General features: G+C 35.6%; 1 protein-coding gene across 1 annotated transcript in view; it reads right to left on the bottom strand.

Moving 5' to 3' along the window:
- Window positions 1–27509, bottom strand: part of TENM3 (teneurin transmembrane protein 3) — a 1295372-nt gene that overhangs the window by 362444 nt on the left and 905419 nt on the right. The window contains exon 9 of the mRNA XM_066548306.1: window positions 9579–9652. The gene's annotated coding sequence lies outside the window, so the exon portion shown is untranslated. The remainder of the gene's footprint in view (window positions 1–9578; window positions 9653–27509) is intronic.

Here is a 27509-nt window from a genome sequence, read left to right as displayed (position 1 = left end):
AATAAGTGTCTTCTGAAGAGAGAAGCCTTCCCTCTTAACAGACTGTCAATTGATTCTGTCAAAATTATTTTATTCTGCTATATTCTAAAGGATTGACAACTAAGTACAAAATAAAATGTTTCATTCTGACCGTATTCTAAAGGATCCACAACTAAGTACAAAAAAACCCTACAGTCTTTTCCATGATCTCATAAAAACAAACAAATAAAAAAGATTCAGTGGAGTTTGAGGTCACCATACAAGACCTAACTTGATACAACCTTGCATGTAGGCAATGAATTACTGATAGTTACCTTTGCAAGCAGAGTTCTCCAAGCAGTGCCAAATCCACCTGGCACCGTTTCTGCTGGAGAGGAAAGTAGCTGTTTATTTCACATGAGGAGTCATCAGAAGTCTTTAAAAGCCCACACTGTCCAAAAGGACACAAACAGAAGGAAGTTAGACTGGTGGTGTCTCCCCATGCACCCAGAAAACCCACACAAATCTTCAACCCTAATTTGTATTTGAGACATTCTCTTATCATCATCTTGACATGTGTGCTTCTAGAAACAGAAGAAACTAATTTGTCTTAGTTAATTTTTGGTCTTTTGGTACATCACCTTCCACAACATTTCAAAGACCTCTCATTACAGCACTGAAATATTCGTGACTAGATGAACAAAAGAAAACCATCAACAGAAACCAGAGATGATTTCTATCTTCTCCTCTTAAAAAATGGAAAAAAAAAGTGAGCAAACAGGAAAAGCAAGAGATTGGAAGCAACAGCTTAACATCAATTCATTTGTTTCCAGAGAAATAATAGAAATAAATAGTGCAAGATGGATAAATGACTGAGCTGCCATCTGCTTCTGTACTCAGCAGCACTTTGGAAACACAGCTACTACAGTGAAGTGTTCTGCAAATACTGCAGCAAAGAGGGCAGTATGTAAACTGAGGGGAGTAAGGCAACAAAGCAACACTGATATCCACTCATCTGTAGGAGTTTCTTACATGTGTCACCTTTCTAATCACAAAGCAGAGAATCTCTTCAGATAATGTAAGCCCCACATGTGTTCCGGATCTGCACTCGCCAGCTTGATGCTCCCACACCTGCTGATATGCAGAACTACCCACACAGAATATTTATTTTGTCCAGAAACATTCCTAGTACCTCAGAGTAACATAGCCCTGCACAGAGAGGCATCTACAATTTTGGTTTCAATTTCCTTAAAATACAACTAATCTGATCACAAGCAGACAAATACAACAGAATAGAGTACAGAAGTGTAAATATTAGCTTCTTAGTTTTTTGGAAAAGTATTTTTCAGCTACTTTTGTGACAGATTATTAGCTAATTTACTACATGTGCTATCAATCAATATAACTGTATGTACATATAAAACTATTTAAAAATACATAAAAATTTATAACTATCTAACTATACTAACCATCCAGAGATGTAATTTCAAAAATTTATTTCTGCAGGTACAAATTCCACTCAACTGGCCATGATCTTAGTGACTGATAGATAAGAAAACTACCAATATTATCTTCAGCCATCAGGTTCTCACAAATGGCAATTGCCCGAAGAGCAACTTCAAGCATGTCACAATTATGCACATTGGCTCATATTTCTTGACTGTTTCTGCTTCCTGTCCCCAAGGTATGACACCAAGAAATCCTAACACCTCAGAAGCTATGAAATACTGCTGAATTAGCAGCACTACAGAGTAACAGAGATGTATAAGGGCACACATGCAGGAAAATAACTAAATTCAAATTAAATTTCAAAATCCTCTTTAAAAAATTGTAAAAATTCATCCAGAGACATACCATGTTAAAAAAAGGAGAAAGTGATAAGCAGAAAAGAGCTAGGAGAGAATGCTAGCACATACAAGTACAGGCAGCAGGAATACAGCAGAACACACTTGATTTCTGTTGCCTGTTCTAAGTGCTCATAAGCATCAGATCCTCCACAGCTCTCATGCAGAGCTCCTTTTTCTCACACCACTTCTCAGGTTCTGGTGAAATAACTCTCCTGTTTTGTGTTTGTTTTCGCACAAAATACATGAATACTGGACTTCTAGACAAACATGCAGATGACTTTTATAATTTACATCAACTTAATGATCTACTTTATCTCAGGTTTAGACAACTGTGAGAATTACAATTTCTGAATAGTGTGTATTCACTCTCTGTGAGGAAGTAGCACCAGACTCTCCCATGATTTTTTCTAACTATAAAGAAGAATCCTGTTAAAATGCCTGGCTCAGAAACAATGGCAGAATTTCTAGACAGGAAAAACAATTTATTTTTTGATCAAAAAATTCTAATACAAGTATTAACTTTCAAATTAAGTTATTCTTCCCTATTCTGAAAAGAATTAAAATAAAAAGAAGTGTCTCAGACAGTTCAGTTGATGATTAGGGCATTTACAATGTGTACAACTGCTGAAAGCAAAATCAGCAAGACAACAAATCCATCCAAACAATCTGGTGACATGATACTAAATTGTTACCCAAAAAGCTCAACACATCATTTGTTATCTTAGAACCTTTCTGTTTAATTGCAATTAACACTACATGAATAGAGCTGTCTTGGGCTGTGCCACCCAAGCTTCTAGAATTATTCTAAAACTATCCTTTTATCCAGTTTTCATGGTAAAGCTTCTTTGAACTAAGAAAGTACAGTAACAAAAAGATTAAGGAATTCTGGGTTCAAGAAATGGTATGAGAAAGCACTAGTCATTAAAGGAATAAGTATTTCTCAGGGTATGCCAACCTTGAAAAAGCTAAATGCTGGAAGGTCAGCTTTAGGTCAATGTACACCTCATTCTCTACCCTGCAACACAGGAAAACAAAGCTCCCAGGCTCTTCTTGAGAGACAGCTAGGGCTATCAAAGAGACATCTGCAGATTTCTTAACAGAGACACTGATCTAAATCAAACACTCCTGGATGCAAATAGAGCATTAAAGTCAGATGACTTATGGAGAAGTTCTAAATTTATCATGGAAAGATAGCAGCAGCTTAATTAAGGCTGTTATCAGCTTCCACTATGAATATTTGCTATCAGCTTTCCATTTCTCGCCTCAGACATCTGACTTGATTTAGCAACTAATACACATTAAAGACAGAGTTCAGTACTTATGGAAAGGTTATGTACAAATACACATTTGTCAGATTCCAATTTTCATATATTTTACCATGAATTACTTATTTCTTCAAGTAGATTTGCACAAAAAAAATTATTATTTTAATAATAATAAAGCTTCTTTTGATAGTTTAACTGGCAATGCTAGTGGCCTGAAAAGGAAGATTTAGTTCACAAAGGTATTCACTGATAGCTACACAAGTTTGTTTTATTAATTTAACTCCAAAGATTTTCAGTAAGCGAACAAAGCATCGAATTTGTGAATACCTCACAATTTTACAAGATTACAAGAGGTCATGAAAATTACTACTGAGTCTCTCTGTACTGGGAGTTCCGTAAGCTGCTCCTTTGTTCTGCAGATAACTGAGCTCTGTGTGTGAGCAGTATTCTATCTTGAACACTGGCAGTGCACACATAATTGCTAACCTGCTTCCTTTAGTCAAGGCTCCTTTTATCCTTGAAGTCTGTCTTTTCTCCACCTTTTCTGCTTTATCATCCTTGCCAAGAAATCCAGATGTTTACAAAACCAGATTACAATTCTATAAAAATTTGCACAATTTTTAAGTGTTCACAAAGCCTGACTTGAAAAAAAATAAAAATAAGGCAGCATGAAAATGACTGAGATTTTTCCTCTTCCACAGCATTTTTGCACCCACTTTGTGCAACACATGAACTTAGCCCCTGAAGAGCCAGTAGGCTGCACAAGGCGACAGAAAAAGTGAAGTACTAAAACACAGTTACAAAATTATCATCACTTGGAAACCAGACATGATGTCCCAAGGTGACACTGAAAGGAAAAAGTCAATGGTGGATGTGGCCTGTTCTATCATAGCCCTGCTGTCAGCAGATTCTCTCTAGGAGCAAAGAAAAGAAGGTGATGTATTGTTGCAAACCATGTTCCTTACAAAAAGCAAGCCCCAATCCTTCAAGGTGATCTATGAAGCCAGAGACACGGGTTCCTCTTGCAGTGAAAAATTAACATGCATGAGATCACACTGCAGTCACACGTTTCTTATAATGTTATTTGCTGATTATCCTTTAACAATTTTAAAGCTTCCAAAAGAATATGGGTGTTCATCATTAGCCTTATCATTATCACTTGTTTTTGCAGTGCAGCAGTTAAAAATAGACAAAACAAGCATGAGAGAAACCATGGGAGGAAAGAAGAAGAGCTTTTAGAACGAAACCAAACCAAAGTCCTTTTCAAGAAGCAGCTAAAGCTACCAAATGAAGATTGAATACTTGCTCATCACATCATTTACAGACCTCTAAAGGAAAAAATTTGCCACTGTCAAACAACACTAAGCAGTCGATGGTAACATCTATATTTAGGCTAACTCTTTTAATTATAAAAGATGGTGGCCTTTTTTTTTTTTGGTCCCTGAAATAATCTAACAAATTCATTTTCTGGAGAGGGTTTTTATTACTCAATAGGGAGAAAGTAGTAACGTGCCTTTGCCAAGTGAAATTATCACCATATTGGTCAAAGTCAGAAACTTCCCAAAACATTCCTCTTCTGTCATCTGCCACACCAGAAAAATTACTGAACTAATGACAATAATAGCTTAATGTGGTCTTGCCAACACAAGGCAAGTCCCACACTGATTTCAAGGGAAATAACAGTGGTGTACAGGAAACCTTGAGAGACAATAAATTTCTGAAAGCCAATAACAAGTTCTTGCTGTTCTTGGTAATTTTCACAACATCTGACTCATGATACCTATAAATCACCTTTAAGTGGAAAGTCTCACAAACCAGCCTAAACCTCAGACCCAGAAGACCCTAGACCATGGAATAACAGCCTCCTCCTGGTTAGCGCCTTATATATTCAGCCTTGCACTGAAAATATTCTTTAAAGCTTCACTGTGATGCCTCATTGTAATTACAGCTGTACAAAACAGAATCCATTTACAGCCCGTGCTCCCAGACCACCCGTGTCAGGAACAAAGGCCCGGGGCTCCACACACGCACAGCAGCGCAGCAAGACAAGCACTGCAGGCTGCAGCCTGCCCAGGGACACAATGGCCACAGATTCCTACACAGTCCTGTCGCCTTGAGCACAAGTGCTGTCATGCAGCTCCGTTTATATGCACACAAATTTTTTTTTTTATTTTAGAAAATAAAAAAGAAATTAAATATATTCTTAGGTACATCAAACTTCTACCACAGTTCTCCACTCAGTCTGGCAAAACTCCATGAGAGGTTTTACACTGCATTGCTTTTTGCAGCTGAATGAGGATGGATTCAAACTACTTTGCTATGTCCTGATCTCACTCTGTTTTGAGAGTTAAACTGGAGATGCCAAAAACCGGTACCTGGAAGTTACAGAATTACACAGAAGTTTTACCTCTCTGCCTGAAGTCATGTATTTTTTTTCCTGCTTTATTTCAAGTTTTAGGTAAGACAGAATATATTTGAAGACTCACAATATATTACTGGATTATTTAAGAAATTTTATAAAGACACAAAAGCTAACCTTTTGAGCTTGAATGATCTGGGAAAAAAAATCTCTTCAATGCTTAAAAATCTCTCCACAATCTTTGGGTTTTCCATGCAAGCAAGGAAAAACAAAGGAATTAACATTTTATGAAACATTTTAGTTAAGGCCAAAACCATGTATTTCTTCATTTTTGTACTCTCACACCTTTTGTTACATTCTCAGCAAACATAGCAGATCTCAGCAAGATATTTAACAAGGCTAAAAGACAACCTGATTGAAGTTTTGAGAACAAAAGCAGGCTGAAAAGACATTTCACTTTGTATTAAAAACATTCACTTCTTCATTGTCTTATGCGATTCATTTCAAATTTAAAAAAAATGAAATTAAGATACACAAAATTTTCATTATGTATTTCTAAATTTTTTTTAAATTAAAAATAGCTGATTTAATTTTCATCTGTTTAATGAACCCCATCAGTTATTCATACATTCTTTATCATTCAGTTCAGCTACCAATCAAAGTTATGCTTGAGAACAAGGACAAAAAGCAAGCAGGATCAGGAGTACAGTTAGATTTCCTTACACTAACAACTATCATAAATTATTTACTGAACTTCAAAGCTTTGAAACTGGTGATGAATATGGTAGGAAAAATAAGATGTGTTTGTTTACTATCAATTATTAATTACATATGTTTTACAGTATAAGATGAAGAAAATAATAAAAATGTATTGTGCTCATTTCACTAAAATTTACTGTTCCATTTCACTAAAATTTACTATATCCATTCAGAGATTATGCATTAATTATTTGGTAACTTTGTCATAATAACACATGCAAAAAACCTGACAAGTTAAGAAAAAAAGGGATTAAATCCATACTTTGCAGTAAGAAACATACATATGTATACGCAAAACATTACTCAGGACTAGGGAAAATGAAGTTCTGAATCAAAACAAACTACTTATATAAGCCAACCCGAGTAATAAAACATTTAGAACCAGGAATACAAATGATAGCTGAACTAAATTCAGTTGCAAACCAGACAGATCAAAGAATTAACATGTCAGTCCCTCTACACAAAGCAGGAACCAAACCAGCCATTAAAGGTCCAAATTTTCTAGTGATTGGAAGTAAATCTGGGATGCCCAACTGTATGGCTGTCTGGCAGATAGCTGCTGGTTTTCACGTGCCTTAGGTCAGACATGGCAAACTTCACACTTCTAACCAGTGCTCTTTGTAATAGATTGGATGAAACACGTTTACAAAAGAATCAATAAATGTAAAGACTGGAAAGAATTAGAGAGGCTTGCAGGCTTGTACCTATTGTCTGGGGGAATTAGATGTCAGTTTGAGCACTATAACTCCAACAAAGGTTTCCTAGTTTTAATTTACTAGAACACATAATGGGCTATGTAGAAGCTGGGAAACACTCATCTGTCCGAATATATTACTTAACAAACAATTTAATTAATGTTACAAACATTATTATAGTCTGGCATACTCCTCTTCTGCTTATTCACTCCTACTTTGCAATCTTATCATCAAAGGGCATTTCTTCGTGAGGCAGTTCCACTAACTCTCAGAAGCAAGAAACAATGTAAGATGCTCAAAACATGGATCTAAATTAATTGCAATACACAGGAATGCTAAAAGCTAAAATAACTAGAGATACACAGCATATATATTTGCATAACTTAAGCACTTCTACAGGTTAGCTATACTACATCCTAAATACATATCTTAAGAAAATTTTCCATTTGTAAACTATTGTATAAAACAAATGTATAAAATAAGACAAGTAAATAACTGTTGGCTAGAGTGAAAAGAAAGAAAAGATCAAGAAAAACAACCCAAAACACCACCACCAGGATTTTCTAAAAATTTCAAGAAGACTGGCTGATGTGAGAAAATATAGCTCAAGTCTGGTTCACAAAATATCTTTCCTGAGGTTGTTCAATTCTTCACCTAGTTCTTGTGAAACACAAGATCCATACACTTTTAATATTTCACAATTACCGGATTTTTATACATCAGCTCGACCTGACTTTTGTTCAAATGTGCAACCTAAATAAAAAAGACACAACTTTTGTATTCCACTAAAATAAATAAGACATAAGGTATAGTTTAACACCATGCTGAACTTCAAGGGTTACCTTTGATATTCACAATACATTTTCTCACATTATCTGATATATAAAGTAAAAAATCAGGAAACAAAGATGAACAAACCATCCATAAGCTTCTCCAAATAAACCATATGGTCTAGTGTTCCAACAGACAAAATGAAATTTTAAACACAATAGGATTGTTTAATGCCATATTCCACTGGGTAAAATTGGATACAGAAGGTTGGATTTCTCCATCCCAGGTTCCCTCTTCAAACCACAAACTGTTCATGTGCAGCTGATAAGTACAGTATCTCTGAAACTCCCTTTATAACCCAGTGCATACATTGAAACAATCACTGGAGTGCATTTTTTCCCAGGGAAATGCACAAAGAACCCAATTTCTGAAGACAGAAATGTATTCTATCACAGGGTTTTGAATAACAAGTTATTGAGTTCCTGTTCTATCATGATGGGAAAGTCTCACTTGGGACTTTTTGGTTCATTTGACAAGAAGTTGTTATGACTGTAAAGGCAAAGGTATACATATATCTACATTACAAAGAACGTCCTTGTTACCAAGAAAGACTTTGTCGAAATTCCTAACCCCAGACAAAGGAAAGCATAATGTGTTTTCATCTTTATGTATTAAATGCTTGCATGTTCAGATATGAGAACATTGCTGTATGTGGCTCACTGCATGCTGCTGGATTTGGTTTCCATCCTGTCAGCAACAACCTGTGTGGTTGATGCCCTCACTTGTGCTTCAGCCAGTACAAAATACTGCATTACTACATCTACAGCGACGCATTTTGGCATCCTGCTTTCTTCTCATTTAAATCTACTTTAACAACTTGAGAGCCTTGTCACTTGGACAGCCAAGGTCATGATTTTTGAAGAAGGTTCACTGCAGGCAAATCCCAAAGGGATATATGAGTGTCTCTTTGTCTGGTCACATCAAAAGAAAGTTTTAAAAAGGGTTAATCGATACTTTAAAATAAAAAGGAAGTGCATTCCACAACAGAAGCTCCTGTTTATGCTCCTTTGGGCTGTTCATTGTAGAAATCTAGTTGACAGAAATTGGAGTGAAAAGCTTAAAAACAGCTATTCCTAGAAAAAGCTGCCTCAGAAAAAGAGAACACCCAATTAATCTCTTGGTATATCCTTTATCCTTAGCAAATGATAGCATTCCAGAGTGTGGTAACATATTACAAAGTTCCTTCTCTGAAAAGAAATCTCACTAAAATTTATATTTCAGCATATCCTTTAATTTCTATAATAACACAAAATTAAGTAATTAAGATGTTAAAAAATAAAAGCAGTACTTCATTCTCTTGGTAAGCTCCTACCTTTCCCAATAAGGGGAGAGTTACTACCACCCTTCTATAATTGATGAGTGCCCAGTTTTTAAAACTGAGGTACAGGGGCTGGCCCTCCAGTATTTTGAAAGCAGGCAAAATCCATCTTCAGTCAATAATGTTTTCTCACAGTGAGAAACTTCAGGGAAATACTGTTCTGGCAAAAAGTGTGATTGACCTTGCCTCAATCAGAAGCTATATACACTCCTATAAAATCCACTATCATTGTGGTTATATAACTGAACAAACAGTTAAAGTACTTTTTCTGTTGCCAGTGAGAGAGGGAAGAAACACCTATTTAAAGTATTTGCCAACAAAAGGTGGGGTAAGTAGGAAGTTCTGCACTCCAATTGATGAAGGGTAAAAGGTATGTAATATTGGTAAAAGATAAGCACAAATATTACTGGGCATAGACATCCACAGAAACAGGCAAACTCTTTTATGCATAGCAATGTAACATTTCTTAAACACCACTCATTTTTCCAGTTTCTTTTCACTTCCCTTCCAATACAATACCAAACAACACACTTAATGACAGCTTACCTCTAAAGATAAAGAAATAGTTGCCTGATTCTTGTCAATGTCTCACAGACTTTCTTTCACCTTGCAATAGACTCCTATGGAAAATGGAAAGCAAATTACTGAAGCAGAATCAACCAGAAGTGTGCTCTTTCTTGCTAACACAAAATTACAATCAAACTACATTTTTTTTAAGTATTTCAGTGTAAGAAGTGTTCTCCTCTGCAAGGTGAACAAAGCAGTCCAACAAGAGCTGCAGGATGAAAGCAGCTTCTTTGGTTTATGCTCAGGTTCAGGAAAAGGATTCAGTGGACAACAACAGAAATATGAAGCAGTTGGTTCCTACTTGCTAGTTCATCCCAAAGCAGTAAGCATTTACTGCAGAGATGGGCAAACACTGGCACGGGATGCTCAGAGGGGTCACGGGGTCTCCATCCTGCCGGGATTCGAGACTCAGCTGGACCCAGCCCTGAGAAACCCCATCTAACCAGGCCTGCTTGGGGCTGATCTAGGAGATGAATGAGGAAACCACTGGACGTCCCTCCAAACCTAAATAATTATTCGTATACAATCAGAGAATAATTTTTAGTAAAAAGAATAATTTTTTTTTCTAGTCGTACAACCTCTGCATTTAGGCACACTGTACTCCTGCCAGAGCAAGTAGCCTGAAGAATATGGCAGCTTTCATGATCCATGGAAAATTAATAAGTGACTGGCACATAGCAGAAATGAGAAATTTTGGAATTTTCTGATACTAACACCCAGAGAGGCAACAAGATCCAGAACACCTGAGGTATGCTATTTCTTTTCTTTTTTTTTTTTTTTTTGGTGCTATAACAATTATTTCTCATTTGATTTTTAAATATTAGTAAATAAATAATTTTTGTTCTGTCACATTCTCCAGGAAGTTTTGAAGCTAGTATAAAAGCAGATTGACTGCTTTATCTCATTATAAAATTTAGGGTGTCATTAAATACCACTCCAGAGAACATTTCCAAATTTTAGGTACCCCTATGCAAAATTTTTTTTTCTTCTCTCCTGTATGAATCTCTATGTAGCGAGTAATCCTGCTGCAAATCTTAATTCACAAGTAGATTGTCTGTCAAGATATTTCCACTGTTAATCTAGACTACAAAGGCAGAGCAAAAGAATCATCCATCTAGGAGACAATACCTTAAATTTAGCACTAACATGACAAATTTTTCTTTCCACAAAATTAAACCTGTCAGTCCACATCTGTTCATGAAGAAGGAAACAACTCAGTATTCCAGCAACTTCTATTCCAGCAACCTTTCAAAACAAAAGTCTAAGCTTACTATACTCATCTCCAGTACAGGAATCATTAACATAAACTATCTCTTGATTCATGAGCATCACAGCAGGCAAGACATCACTTTCTCCCACTCTGCACTTGCAGTTGATTTTTCCATGTTTATGCTGTTTGGGTAGACAAGTAGTAGGGCACAGTGAGCTGCAAACCCCTTCAGAAGCACACCTGACACTGCTTTAGATTAAACACTTGCTGCAAGTACCAGTGTGGGATATTTTGTGCACAGAAATCCATCAGACCATACTGCTGCTAAGACATTAATATAGTTTAGCCCATTTGAGAGATTTTTGAATGCTGGTGCCCAAGCCATTTGTCCTGCATCCATGGTACTGGTCCAGCTAATCAATAGTATTTGTAACTTAGCAAGACTGAAAAGGCAAACCTATGGTCCAGAACAACAAACATGGCTTGCTTATGAACTCTCAGTTATGAAGGATGAAAAAAAATTTTTTTTTTGCTAATGATGCATTAACAAAGTATTCTGTTTGTTAAATACCATGCAGCCCACTTAGCATTAACTGGTGCAATCCTCATATGAATTGACATCATTCATGTAAGTACCATATTTCATAAAGGCCTAACTAAAATTTTAGAGCATTTTCTTGACCCAAATGGCACGTTCTACTTTTGGCAATTATGTATATTAAAAAGAAGGAAGCAAATTAAGACAAACTAGCAGGGAAAAAAGTAATTTCAGAATGTTCAGGTAGTTTCTGTGCTGTAGAAACCACATATACAAATGTCAGATTTTCTTTAATTATTTTTCTCCTAACTATATAGTTAAACCACCCAAGAGATCCCATGGTGGTAGCTGTCCTAAAGAATCAATTTCAACTCTTGACACAAAATACAACATGCTAGGACATTTAGCAAAATATCAATTATATTATAAAACATTTTAGCCAACAAAGATATTAACTTTTCCCATTTCTGTTCCCATTTTACAGCTTTATCATCATTTTAAGGAATCAAAAAGATTGTCCTTATTTTACTGTTTTCCAAAATCTAAAGACAGTTACTTAATGAGCAAAAACATTTGCTTGCAACCCAGAGTGATCCTGACATCCCAAGAACCCTTCAGATAAAGTAGTTCTGTCAGGAGCCTGAAAATGACTTTTTTTAGTCGTTATCATATTTTCTGATTTGCAACTTATCACTGTTTATTTTTCCTCTACCAGAAAACACCCAAACCTTGGGCCTTATCTGTTAGTCCTACTGTATAATTTACTGCCAGAAAGATAAAACCACGTAGTTGATCTACTCACATCTCCAGCTCAGAGCTACAGTTCCTTATCACACAGCTTTATACAGCTTAAAGACTCAACGTACAGAAGAGCAGTAGCCCAAACCAATTACTGTGATATCAACTACTAGATTTTTCTACCTAAGAATTCCAAAACCCACTCCTCAACTTGGATACCTGTTACTTTATGTTCCAGCTAAGCAATAGGAACAAGGATATTTCTTAGTTCTCCTGATCTATATTTTCGGTAACTGATTGCTGGGAGGCCATGTGAGAGCATGTGAAGCTTGGGGTTTGGGTTTTTGGTTTTGTTTTTGCTTGGGTGTTTTGGTTTTTGCTGGGCTTTTCATTGGGGGAGAGGTAGGTGTGGGATTTTTTCACTTTTTTTGAGTGTTTTGTTTCTAATCAAAACCTTTTCCTTTACAGATAAAAATAATTGTTTAAGCATGACTATATTTTCTCCATCCCATATCAACACCTTTTAATCTCTTATGTTATTATTTGTAATTTGTGATCTAATTTTTCCTATAAATGCTTATTTTTCATCTCTGGGGTATGTCAGTGAATATTTCTTTTCCCCCAATATACCTGTTCTCACAATGCATTGTAAAGTAGAAATCTAAAAGTAATCTAACACACACATACTTAACGGAAGTTGGTTTAAGTTCAGTGTGCTGTTTCACACCATTAATACAGGCTGCGATCAAACACAGAAGTTGTCTGTATTTCCACTTATGAAAATAAAGTATCAATGAGAAGTAAATGAAAAACAAATTTCTGATAGCAAGGACCACGGTGTTAAATATAAAGCTACATGAACTGCATTCAAAAGAACTAATTAGCAAACAACTAATTCCTATTCAATTTATGGAATTATGCTATATACATCACAGTATTATTCAGCAGAGGGCATTCTGCTGATCAGATATTATGTAGACATGAGCTCCATTTTAGCCTTAAATTTGTATTCAAAGGAGCAAAATAAAGAGCATGGAACAAAAATTTTTTAAAAACTGTCATTGCAAATAAATTCTCCTGAAGGAATTCTTGACATCATAGGGATAACAGTGAACACACACACAGAGCAGATTTATTTTCCACAAGCATCAGAGCACTTGACTAGCACTGGGACCATTCCTTTTTCATAAATGGAAAAACCAGGGTGAAAGGTTATTTTCATAAACTCAGTGGCAGGCATGAAAAGAATCAAAAAAATTTGTAATTACAATAATTTTGCTCTCTTTTGAAGAGAAAATGTAATATCTTTAAATGCTAATTAATTGTTTGATTTTTAATATTAATAAAGATTTCAGGTGAAACATGCTTAATTTTACCCAAATAACTAGTAAACACTGAACAGCTGATATTAAACATTCCTTTCCATGCACCTCAAAACCAAGAATGTGCTAGATGCAAGAAATACAATCTCTTGAAATTGTGTAATCTGCTTTTCAAAAGCAGATTGGAAGACCTTATTGGAAGACCTATATAAATCTAACATCATCCATCTCTACCTGAAAGGCCTAACATCTCTTACTAGTTCAATGATATTACTGAATAAAGAAGCTGCCCAGTACATCTTGGGGTATGTTTCTATCATGATGAAAACAATCTAAAATTGGAAATAATGTTTATTTACATCATCAATATTCTATTATTGATTTTTTCTTATTTGCAGTTTTTTCTTTTAAAGCATCTTAGAATATTTTTGAACAGCTGGTTCATTCTCTTTGATATCTATATATTTGGAATTTCATACCCAGAGTTTTTCTAGAGTATCCCAAATTAATTGACACATTTTATTTCTAAGTCACCCACTTACCAAAGAAACATGAATACCTCACATTAACTAGCTTCATAGTAGCAACATGTTAGGCTAGAGGCCAATTATTCTAATTATCTTAGGGTTCACAGCTCAGAGAGATTCTTAACTCCTGATGAAATCTCCTGTTTTCTTGCAGCAGTACATACTGAAAATGTTGTTTTTAAAGGATAAGCCATCCAGAATATTTTTATGCATTTGCCACAGGCAAATAGTATTTTCTTCTGGACAATTTGCACCGTAAATTGTAAACAAAGCGCGTGTTTCACTCACAGATCAATTCGGTAAAAGGAAGCAGGAAATTTTCTGAAAGGGAAGGATTTTGCTTTAAGATCTTCCACATCATCATTTTTTCACTTGGTCAGAGAAGACAACTGGACACTTACAGCATGCGACGCATTTCACTGCTCTCCTCCTTTTGAAGGGCACAGAGCTGTCACACCATGGGGAAGAGCAATAATGGATTTGTAACCAAGAAGTACTTTGTCTTTGGGAGAGCACTCAGAAAACATTAACTACACAGCTAAGAGGTCTTTGTTGTCTCAGTAAAAATGAAACTATTTTTGTTATCTGTGACTTCAGTCAAACTCCGACCTTACGATTAGAAAGTCAGAACCATGTGCATAACTCAGTAGCTTTGGTCAGAACCATGATATGGCCTCTACAGTGGATCACTGCAAGGATGGAAAACACCTTCTGGTCAAAAACTCAAGTGCTTGTGGGCTGTGCTGTTTATTCTGCCATACTGTCAATTTAAACCTTATTACCTTCAATTAACAGCTGAAAATGACTACATGCATATATACATATAGACATACACACAGACATTAATATGAATGTACTGTGTGGCTCCAGCAACTACTTGGCTCAAGTAACCATTTAAACAATGTCACTGAATTAAACAAATCATTGTGGCGTGCGCTTTGATTTCATTTTTGAATCTTTTAGTATTCATTTTCATGAAAGAAATGAAAGTAGATTTTTACAGAATACATAAAGGATAACAAAAAAAAGTGCACACAGCAGTCTGCTTTATTCCACACAACTGGCTAATCTTTGGTACAAAAGCACCGTTCAGATGTTAATCAATTCAGATACACAGCTTTACAATAACAACAAAAACTAAAATAGAAAGAGTAGTGAACAGAAGTGTTTAAGAATTGGAAACTGATAAAAAGCTCTTATAGCCAGATATTCCACAGTCTAAACTGCAAACCTGCCTTAGTTACCTATAACCACATGCGATTATTAGCATTGTGAAATTCTGTATATAGAAAACAGAGAGGAAACGTCTTAATGTACAGCAGTGCTAAATACACCAAAATTAACCATTGACAGAAAATCATGAGATGGTATAAGAGGAGTTTTTATAGCATAAAAATATTATGAATAATGGTATTATTTGTATAAAGTTAGGAATTCTACAGATAATAAAAATAAGTCAGTTTGTTCTAAAACAACTTTGAAGGAAAATAATAAAGGCACCTCTTTGACACCCAGAAAAATATACCAGCACACATAGAAACAATTTCACCCACAGTCACCCTAACAAATAAACAAAAACAAAGCAACACATCCAGACACTAAGCAACCTGTCACAAAGAATTTTAGTCTCTTCAAAAAGCTCTTTAAAAATCTTGCCTAGCGAAGGCGAACAGTAAAGAGGTGAAGCTAAGCACTATGCCCATTCTCTATCCAAACCATTGACTGCATATTTTTTCTCTCACTTGATACTTTTTCTGGTCACTTCTTGTGTCCTCCCACCTGCTCCTGCACAGACCTTGTTTAATAGCTGAGCTCTCTTGTCATGCATGGCCGTGATTCTAAAGGACCAAAGGCTGAAACAGAGGATATCAAGTACTTTCCTCCTACTAGCTGTTCATATCTTTTCAACTGTGAGGAGTTGATATCCAACATGTACTTTCACTACAACTGAAAAAATATTTTACCTTAAAGTAAAATAAACCCCAGACTTGTGCAGCAGAGAGAAAAATCCAGCTATTTTTTGCTATATGAGTCATCCATTTGATTCAATTTTTAATCTGAGATCAGCACTTCCCATAAACTCAGCCCATGCAAAACAAGACACAGAAAATAACTTAATTGTTTCAAAAGAACACTTAATGTAGCTACCCAATTTTGAATTTTAAAAGTCCACTTCCTGAAGGCAGCTTTCCACTCTCTTGCAATCCTGTGTCACTGTTTCATTGATATTTAAAATACGCAGTCTATTGTCAGCGTGATGATTTTTTTCAAGGCAGAATGTGTGAGGCTGACACTGAAATATCCATTTCTTATATTTCATCCTTCAAAAACCAGATTGACCTCAAGTTTCTACTTGTGAGCCATGACTTTCAGCTTCACCCATCCCTAGGTACTTGCTACACATTGTCAACACCAGCCAAGAAAAACAGTAACAACCCAACCTCCTTGAGCTTGGCTTCTTCTAGGATTTCTCTACTAGGAAGTTCCATACATTTTCTTCATCTCAAAATACTTATTCTCAGGATAATACAAGCTCAATTTTCTTCCACACTGTTGAGTCTGCTCTTGATACAGATTGGCACTTTTTCAGTTCCCAAGTATCCCTAGGAGCTTCCTGTCTTACCCAAAACACGACAAAAATCTCCTCCACAAGCAGGCTTAAGAAAATGTCAAAATTGACAGTATGACTCAAAGATTTAAAAAAAAAAAAGGGTGAGGGGAGGAAGTTTTCATGCCTTATTAATACATATTAAAAAAACCCTCTTGTAATTACTGAGTTTTGTGCAGCACAAAGGAAGAATTAAATATTGTTGCACAGTCTGCTAAGCAATTTTTATATCAACAAAACCGCAACATGCTACAATAAATTTTATTTGAAGACAATTTTTTTTGACAGATAAGAAGTTAATGCAGAACATTTTGAATGTTACTAATTTAAATCCAATAAATCACAAAAGCCTACCTTTTATCAAGAATTCATACTTTGGAAAAAAAATTGGTTTTACAGATTGAAACACAACCACTTAAAATGTTTAAAGTTGCATACCTCATTTGTGCACATTTCAGCCCTTTGAAATAGATCATTTTTGTACTGCAGTCCTAAGTGGCTGTTGTCAGTTCTACATATAAGCTTCCTGCTAACAATGCATATATGTCCTTTCAAGTGGTTAAATTGGGGATCCTGCTTTACAGTACTCACACTTAAAACTGTTTCACAATTCCCAATATTAGTGCTAACATGTTAAAAAAAAGAAAAAAGAAACAAACAACAAAAATACCAAACCCTGAACCCCCCGCCACAGAACAAAAAAAACCCCAGAAAATAGAATACATTAATAGCCCTTTCTCTTATTATTTATATTGCATTACTTATAAAAACAAAAAAAAAAAAAAAAACAACAAAAAAAATCATCTCTTAAACTTTACATGCCAGATAATCAAGCAATAATAAACAAAAGAAATTAGTTTCTGAGCTTTAAGATACCTCTGTCAAATCTCAAATATTTAGAGAGAAGGTCTGATTTCTGTTAGATGTGATTCTTTCAGCTAAACTCAAATCACAAAATACTTGGTCAAACACATTTATTTTTTGAGTCACAAGAGTCCTTCTCTTGAGGTTCTGACTGAAAACTTCTCCACTTCATGAAATCAGGCTAAAGGTAGCTAGGAATCTGCCAGATGAGCAACAAAAACCTCCCTTTCTCCTCAGATAACAATGATCCATTTATTATTAGCTTTTCCCTCCTTTTCACCTTTAGTCAAAATGGTTTATCATTTTCTCTCTGAACAATACATTTTAAATGACCAAACTTTTGTCCAAGTACTTTCCCTCAGGCTAATCTTCACAAGTTCAACCTTTCCTTGAACACTCTATAGCAGTTATTTTCAACTAGAAACTCAGAAATTTTTACTTTTAATTACAACATACATTAGCGAAATACAATGAAAAAGTGCATCTCTTTAAAGTTCATTTTGAAACCAGGACTGTGATGTGTTTCAGCAGCAGCAAAATATGGTTGCACAACTAAATTTCCAAGAGTATTAAAACAACTCCCTTCAGTTATTCTCCAAGTTTTCTGAAATGGCACTGACCATGTTCTCAGTATCCACCTTCTGCTAAGACACTATCAGCTCCTTGTAATTGTGGGTTTTTCAGAGAAGGTTTGCAAACCAAGATGCATCAGATAAGCTTCAACCGACCTATTCAGGGAAGGAAAGAGAAGCAGAAACGATAGGAAGAGTAAAGTGTCACCAGATTATATAAAACACTGCAGGTCATAACTAATTCTCATGACAGATGGTGACATTGTGATTGGCAGGTGGCAGTGAAATAGGGCCTCAGCATTTGCAGAAGGTAATGGGAAACTTCACAGACCATTTGTGCTGAAGATGCTGGCCAAAGCTGGTGGAAAGCCATCACCATCATGCACTGGAAAACTTCCACCACAGTCCATGCCAATAGCTCTAGACAACTCTTTTCAGAAGCCACTGGCAAAGAGGAATTATTTGGACACACCAGGCTCCTGACTACCAAAACAAGCGGCACCGAACTGTGGGCCAAGTGGTGTGCTTTGAAAGGCAAAGCATCCCTCCTGCCTTGGACACGAGAGATGCATCACCATCTTGACCTAAATGATTTATTCAACTCTTGCTCTTAAAAAGATCTCTGCTTGCTCCTTGCTTGCTAACTATAATGAAAATATTAAGATGTCAAACTATAATGAAAATATTAAGATGTTTATTTTGTCATTCAGACATTTTTGGTATTGACACAACATTTTAGAGAAGAGGTAGTTCCTTCCTAAAGGGCTTTCAGTAACTTTAAAATCTAGCAAAGAACACAGAAATTTCTTTATTATTTACTTTTGAGATAAGACTTTGAGATATCTTTGGTGTGGTTAAACAAGAAAAAAACCAAATCTACAGAATACCATCAAGGACTCCAATATCATCTATGCTTTCCACTCTACACCATGCTGAACCATAAATCAGTGAGCAGCATGATGTCCTGTTATAACAATTCCCCTAATAAATATTTCTATTTCACAATATACACTGAATTTTTATTCCAATCCACAAGTTTTTTTATTTCTGTTATTTCCTTGTCACTATTGTACAACCTTTAAAGTATAGCTTTTAGTATTTACAATCTTCACACATCTGTATTTAGAAACATCCATCTCTTTTCATAACCTATCTTGAGATTTTAAGTTTTTTCTTCTTTGCCTAACCATTTACTGTAAGAGAGAAACAAGACTCAATCTGTCCCCAATTTCATGCAATTATCTTCCCTATATTAGACATGATTAGCTGTTGAATCCAGTAATTTATATGCTCCCTTCTTTTTGAAAACTTTCAGTATAACTCCACTGTTTATGTATTTCAGATTTTACAATAAAATGTAGATAAAAAATTTGTAGAACAAGTAGAGTGTTCTTAAGGTATTCCTAATGAGTCTCTGCTTAATTCATATGTGCTAGGCACAAAGAAAATCTTGGAATTCTAAAAAAAAATAGCAAATGTTTCTGAATTTCATGGAAAAACCCTGTAAATTACAAAATGAAAAAGATAACTCAGGGTCAAAAGACAGCAAGAGAAAGTTGTGATTTGCGTGTATGTGATTGAAATATCTATAAAATGAAAAACTGCAAGTCAGATAACCTGTATCAACAGGAAAATTTAGAAATGATAATAAAAGCAATCACTATAATTTTTTAAGTCACTGAAGGACTATACACAATAGCATGGTATACTAAGACCAAGAATAATCTCATATCAAGAGTTTCTTAATACAGTATTCCAGTCTAAATAAATATATAATGATGCGAATTACTTACATAAAATAGAGGGAACAACTATTTTCTCATCAGGGGAATCAAGCAGTGATATTTTGTGTAACTACCAAGAACATCACACATCTAAGTTCTGGAGCCAAACTGTTCAGATCACTCAAATTATGTGTTTCCATGTAAAAAAACCAAAAGGTAGCAGACAACAATACTAGAAAAATAATGCTGTTCTAATACATTCATTCACAGAAATTTGTGACAAAAAAGGTATTCTAAGACATGTCTCTTCTACCTGATAGTTTTTACTTTCATAAAGGTCAGTACTTCGTTTACTCACTATTCAAGTGCTAATCAGGGAGGAGAACTTGGCAATCACCTCTAGCAGAAAAAAGTCACTAATAATACTTCCTGTTTGCAAATTGCAGTGTGACTATTTTGAACAGACAGCCTAAGCAGGGCTCACTATTTTCATAGCTGTTCCTTTCACTCCTAAGCTAGCCATGTCCTGTGACCCACTTTCAACAAGATTGAGAAGGACTCTAGTAAAAAACAATACAAAGCTGTAAAAGCTGACAACTGGAATCGTCAGAAAAGGCCAAACCAACCACACACACACAAAATCTATAGTTTGATATGCTTGAAAAAGATAACAATAAATTTGTTTAGATTTTGACATAAGTAGTTCTGAACTAAATTTAGGAAACGAGACCCAAAGTGTTTTCATTTAGTAACAATGTTTTCAGAGTAAAAATCTGGTATAACAGAATTACATTGATGCAGTCCAGGTAAGTCTGTTCTATATGTTTAAGGAAGTATTTTTAACTTTAACAATGTACTGTCACACCATGTATATATAATGAAAATTTCACCCTGATATTAGATCTGTAGTCACACCCATCAAGCAGAATACATTTTTACAAATACTGTTCTTTCACACAAAGATCAAAGATGTCTCCAACATCCCTCTGTGAATCAGAAATCCAAACCACCTCTGCAATATTCTTCAGTTTTCATTGCAAGAAGGTGCAACACTAAGCTAAATTCAGTAAAATCCAGGACCATGCACCAGTGACCTGCTGAGGTTTCGGTTCAACTTGGCTGTACATTGCAAGTGGGTTTGACTGAGCAGGCCTTATGTAAATGGATGGATTAAATAAAAGGCAGCCCTCATGTATTAATCCAAGGCCTGGGGTGTTTTCAGAGTAGGCTGGAGACAATCCCAGACACCTGGCTTTTGAAAGAACACCAAGGGAATATGCAAGGGGAGAAGGGGAGTGAAGGTCAGTAAAAGCAGCCCGAAATAAAATTTAACTAAATTCAAGCCTATTTTAAAGCATCTGGATCAGCAGCCTTGAAAGTTTCTTTATAGTTATCAGATGCTGAAATATGCTTTTCTATCTTAAGGATACAAAATGCTTTCCAAAACGATTCATATTACATGCTTCAGGATTCAGCAAGAGGCACTACCTGGAAACATGATGTTTTTAACTACAGGTTCAGAATGCATTTTGCCTTGGCAGCTTCAATGTTTACAGTCTCTCTGGAAAAGTGTCAAAAGCCACTGTGCCATTCAAATTGGGGAGATGCAAATCTGAAGAGCATAAACTTGGCTATCAGATGGAAAAGCTACTGCTCTATAATCATGAACAACCAGGGGTTTAAACTAGGCTGGGCAAATGAAAAAACATAAATATAATCAGCTATCCAATACTCTGTTTCATTCAACTGTCTCTTCTCTCTTCCCACACTACAGCCTAAAGTAGGTTCTCCAGAAACTGCCCATAAAAAATCCAAGAGAAAATCAGTTCAATCTTATTCTTTCTTCTCTTTTTGACTATTTGCTTTCTTTGTAATGTTTTTTTTTTTTTGGTGCTTTTCCTGGAACTCAAGTAAATAGGAGCAGAGAGAACAATTGCCTTTTCTTCTTTACATGATTTTCTTTGCCTCAAATTTATTATATTGCATACTTATCTATATGTTTCTCCATGTTACTTCCACAGAATTCATTTTCAGTTACTTACCCCTTTTTGATAAAATCCTGACTCCTCCTTTCTCCATATCCTTTTGCTGCTATCCTCTCACTTAGTTTCCCAGGCATTCTCTATCTGATGCAGACATTGCTTGCCTGCCTGGTTCTGCCCCCTGGCAGCTCTGGGGAGTGGCCAGTGGCCATCCCTGTCAGCTAATGACCAACAAGCCATGCACCACCCTGTGCATCTGCTGCCTCTCACATTGCTGACCCAAAGCCAACAACTCCAAAACCAAAGAAAAGAAAAGTGTGAAGCTACTATGAGGAGAACAATTAAAGGAAGCTTTTGGAAGCCTATCAGAAGGATCTGGTGCACGGCCATCCATCAGCTCCTAGCCTGCTATGGGAAAAGGCTGCCACCTGGTGCCCACTGCACCCTCCTCTAGCGAGGTACTTCATCTGCTCCTCTGGCTTTTCTGGCCATTGCTCCCCAGAAGGTCACCGACTTTTCTACTATGAGTCCTCAAAACTTAACATATTCCTATAATCCCTTCATCTCACGCAAGTTTTAACAGACCTTGAAACATTTTCCAAATTATTGGACACTGAAAGGAAGAAAAAAAATGCAAGTAATGTCCCAAACCCAATCCATACACCTAAACAAGTCACCAAGTAGGAAATGTCCACTTTCCTTCTCCAACAGGGAGGGACCCCATATAAATCAACCTGATACTTCTTGCTCAATAATTAACTATACAGCAGGCCAGAACCCTCAAAGGATAAGACAAGAGGAAATAAAATCACTAGATCTTTGCTCTGGAAAACCTGTTAAAAAAAATTAAGGATTTTCCCCATTACTTTACTCTTGATCTCTACTACACTACACCCAGCTAAACAGTAATTTCATTTCCCATGGTGCTGCTCACAGCTACCCCAACACAAATGAAAGCAAAGGCAGGTATTTTCTGATTCTTTCAGGTAGATATTGAATACTTTCTTTTCTGTACAGGATACTTAAACTACATAAAATATAAGGATCATACTGGGTTTAAAGTAGAGTTTGTAGAGTTGGTGGTGTTTTTTTGTTGTCGGGGGTTTTTTGTGGTTCTTTGATATTTTGCCTGTTTTTGTTTTTTGTGGGGGGTGCGTGTATTTGCAGTGAATAAAAACCTTAAAGGCAGTGCCCTAACTGGCTGGAAGACCCTCTGAGACTGTCTCTGAGTTGGAAAATAGATACTTCCCCTCATATTTGCCCTTTTCTTATTTAAAGCACCCAGCTGAAATTCAGCTTCATGAGATGTGAATGCTTTCTATTATTCTAGATGTTCACATCTCTGCTTTCCTTGTCAGTTCAGTGGCTGCAGCCTAGAAAATGAGCACAGGCTCCAACAATTGGCAACTTTCATCTTCTGAAACTGTTTAGTACTAAATACAATATTCATATGTCTGGGTGAAACATAGTTAAAGGAACAAAAATAAAACCCTCCCTATTACTTATTGCAAAATGGAATTCATACTTCATTTGTCACATTGAATTGAATCACTTTTTATTTCAGGACTCCTTTCAATTTAAAGACAAAACATTTCCAAGTATTTATTTGCACTTGGACTAGTTTTTGATGTAGAGCAGCTGGATATTTTGTGCCATTTCTATATCCATCTTCTAACTACAGCATCTTGAGTGATAATGGGAATATATTTGACTTGGTTTTATTATTACATTTGGGTTGCAAATGAACTTCTACCCATTGATGCCTAAAGAGTGCTGTTTTAAAACAAGCTTTAAAGTAGACTGGAAACAAAAAATAAATACATAGATACCACTTTATTATCAGGAAAATTATTTTTCCCTTTTGTTTTGATAATTCAAATATTTTTAGACTAGTTTCATTTGGGAAGGAAAAAAAAAAGGCATACAACCAAGAAAAGTTGTATTTTCCATACTGTTTGCCTAGAGATTAACTTATTGTTCTTAGAGCTTACAACAGCCTTTCACTGAGGCCCCAGTATAATGCTATTTAACAAGCTGGCACATGCAAATAAAACAATTTTGAGATGCTACACAACTGTGTTCTGTTTTAAGCTTTTAATTCTGCACATATTCACACTTACATATAAAGTATTGAGCTCTATAATTACATGATACCTGCATACATAAGCATTTATACACACACAATTATGCATGTAATAATACTACAACAAACACATACTTGTTCTTAAAAGATCCTTCTAAAATATGTGAGATCATTTCGGTATGATTGCTCTGGAAAAAAAAACCAACTGAAACAGAATTAAGAACTGTGCCCTAATTATTGTTGCAAAATAGAAACCCTAGAAGGGAAAGTGACAAGTTAAAGTTAGCAGGCATATCATATGAGTTAACAGAAATATCTACTTTTTTGAGTTTTATAGGGTAGGTAATTGGAAAAGCAGAGAAGTAACTGAAAATCCTATTCCTTAAAGATAAGGCAATTTCTTCCCAAGCTAAAGTACATATTCCTTTTTAAATGTAAATGTTTGAGTATCTCTCTTCTAGTTCTGAAGTTATTTATCCCTCCCAATCAGACCACAGAGTTTCAAAAAGACAAATATCATCAAGTAAAAGGCTGTTGACTGTTCAATTCCTTAAAAAGTACCATTCCCTATGCTCTGATTAGACATAATTTCCTGACCTACAGGCTGATGAAATGATGAGCAGCTCAGAGAGAGCCCTTTTATGGAGGAAACATATAAGAACCTTAAAATTAATAATACAGGTGAAATTTAATTTAGAACAACATTACTAGCAAGCAAGATTGTAAACCACTGCTAGCAAAAAATAAGCTGGTAAGAGTGGAAGTGAGAACAGAAGGTGTGCTCCCCATCACTCCACTGCAGCTAATAACATGCCAGACTCTGCATTTATCTCTTGCTTTAATGCTGTTCCCATAAGGAAATCCATAGGAAGAGCTGTCAGAAGATTCCTTGGCAGGGCAACTTTGTTAGAAATGGCAGCCAGCCACATCCAAAAGATAGAAGATACAAGATATTGCTCAAAAAGTACTAATTAATCATTACAATACTCTTTAATAGGCAGTAATATTTGTGTGTAAATTATGAGATTTAACATGTATATGTTTGTTAAAACTGAAGTATTACTATTTTCACACAAACAGTTCCCAGTTATATCTTACAAAAGCTAGACCTTTAAAATTAATTTTAAAATAAAAATTAAAAAGAGCTAAAAGTCAAACCAGGAAATACTAAGTTCACCAAAAAAAACAGATCACTGATTTTTTCCAAATGATATAGAAGTTGCAAGTCCAATATAAAGCATTTTTATATATCTTCTTAATGACATACATAACAAGCACCAGTGAAAACACTGTTTCAGTCACTTAAAGATTTACACAGTCTATAATATGGTTGACTAATAAGATTCTATTATAGGTACTGATTGAATACCTCTAAGAGGGTTTCTTTTTTTTTAAACTTGGAATAACATCAAAATGCTTGTAGATTTCAGATTGCTATTAGACAGAATAATTATATGCTAAACTAATCACAACTAAAGCAAAACCTGACTTACAACTAATTAAATTTTATTGCATGAAAATAAAGCATAGTCCTTATTTAACACAGGGCACAGCCACAAATGTTTACAAAGTCACCCGTCTGTGTATTTATTTCCAGTACAATGCCTAGACACACTGACAAAGTTGGAATGTGCCATGATTTGGACACCAAATAGCTCGCTTAATAAAGTAATTCATATACAAGACAATAAAAATCAGATCAACATTCCTAAAATTGTTGCTTATATTGCTAAGAAGCAATTCTAAATGAGAAATTCTTCATTAACATCCTATTTCATTTTCATGTAGTTCTTCATTGCAGTTTTACAACGTGGATCAGGTTTAAATTTCAGGAGTAGATAAGTAACTTACGAGCTTAAGTTCAATTATCAAGGCTTAGAGCTAGATCCTTTTAAAAAGCCTATTCAGACCTATAAAAATGCTGACAGGCAGCTTCCACTGAATATGAAGTTAGATATTTCAGTTTAAAATCCCATTATTTGACTAGCTACTATATGGCAACAGTATTTTTACTTTAGCAGAACATTAGCATGCTTGCACAAGCCTAAGTAAATAATCAATGCTTTAGCAGAACAGAGCAAAGCAAGAGGATGTAGACATCAAGAAGAAAGGGTGAATATGATCTCAAAGAGCAGAGAAAGCAGAGTTTTAAAGAACCAGCTGAAACCACCAGACACCAAAGTTAAGCAGGAACAGACTATACCTTTCTTCTGGTTTTAGTGACCCTTTCCAGAACGCTGAAAACTGTTTTCTCTTGTTACTATTACCAAGCTATTTCTGCTGAGTCTATACCTCTGCTAATTTTTTCCTGCCCTTCTCCCCTTAGGAGCCAAGGGCACGACCACCATACTATTGGCTCAGGTGCTCGTTGGTCTTTTCACAAAATCCTATAACTTTGAACAAATGTTGCATAATTCAGAGATCTTAACGTAAAGATTTCATTAAATAACAATAACAAAGCAGTAAATATCCTTCAAAAAGATAAAGATGATCTTAAAGGCTAAGACAAAACTAAAGACAAACTAAACTGTCATGTGTTTCACGTGTAAAATGGCTGAAACTGTCCACCCCTTCAAATCATGCATATCTAAAATCAGCTCCCCACCATAAATATATTTTAGTTATATAAATGTTCTAGTCCACGGCAAGTAGAAAAGCATCTTGACTTCCCCCCATCATGTAAAAGGTCTCATCAGACTGCTCAAACAGGAAACAGGAGGGAATGGGCTAGCACTTAAGCAACTTTATGAACAACCTAATTAGCCCTGGTTTGCAGCTATCTCTAGTCGTTCCTTCTTTCTCCACATAGCTCATTCTGCAGGGCACTGCTTCTCCTCTCCACCAAGCCACCTGGACTTGCACACCATGCAAATCCAACGCCTTTGGAATCTTCTTCTGGCTCTCTGTTTCATTGAAAGTGGCTAACAGGTTTTATCATAGGGGACTGATGCACACATGGCATCGCTGTGTAAACTGTTTCTTTAGACAACTAAGCAAAAACCTTGAAAAATTATTCACATAATTAAAAGCAAATAACAAAATACACAAGTAAAGAAAAAAAGAGTAGATCTTTGAAAAGCAAAATGATATAATACAGAATAAAAAAAAAAACAAACAAAAGGAAGAATAAGGAAATAAACAACAGAAAAATATGAGACGAAAAGCAATCACCTAAGTGCTTCAGTTACACCTATTCATTCTGCATGCATATGCTTCTCATGTTTTATCACATTTCACTGAAAAAACATGCTGGTTTTATCTGAGCAGAAGAAAGGCATCTAACAATTGAATAAGCAGGGAAGTTAATAATGCAGATATTCTGAAACAATTTTATGCATCAATGCACTTGCATAACAATCTTTAAAATATAACCATGATCCCCTCCCTATTGAAGATTTTCATCAACTTGGTACAACTTAACTTACTTGCAACAGCCAGAAACCACAAGGGGCTTGCTACCTTAACTTCAATTTCCTAAAAAATGTTTACTTTCTTCCAGATGGCAAGATTAAATTACATAAACACTGTCAGCAAGTTGAATCCTCAAATGTATTCATTTCCAACACAGAAGCTTCAAAACCATCTATAATTTTGTTACTGATGTTTGGAAACAGCTGTAGCTGACATGGCTGCATGTTGTATATGTCAGCGTTAAAGGATTAAATATTCTTAACCCCCAATGGAACAAACCTGCTCTATTAGCAAGGCACAGTGTAAGGTACATCCGAGACCAGTGCCACAA

The sequence above is a fragment of the Molothrus aeneus genome, chromosome 4 (genome assembly GCF_037042795.1).
Source record: "Molothrus aeneus isolate 106 chromosome 4, BPBGC_Maene_1.0, whole genome shotgun sequence".
In the NCBI taxonomy this organism is placed as follows: domain Eukaryota; kingdom Metazoa; phylum Chordata; class Aves; order Passeriformes; family Icteridae; genus Molothrus; species Molothrus aeneus.
Note: the sequence above shows the minus strand (reverse complement) of the source record. Positions and strands in the feature narration are given on the sequence as shown.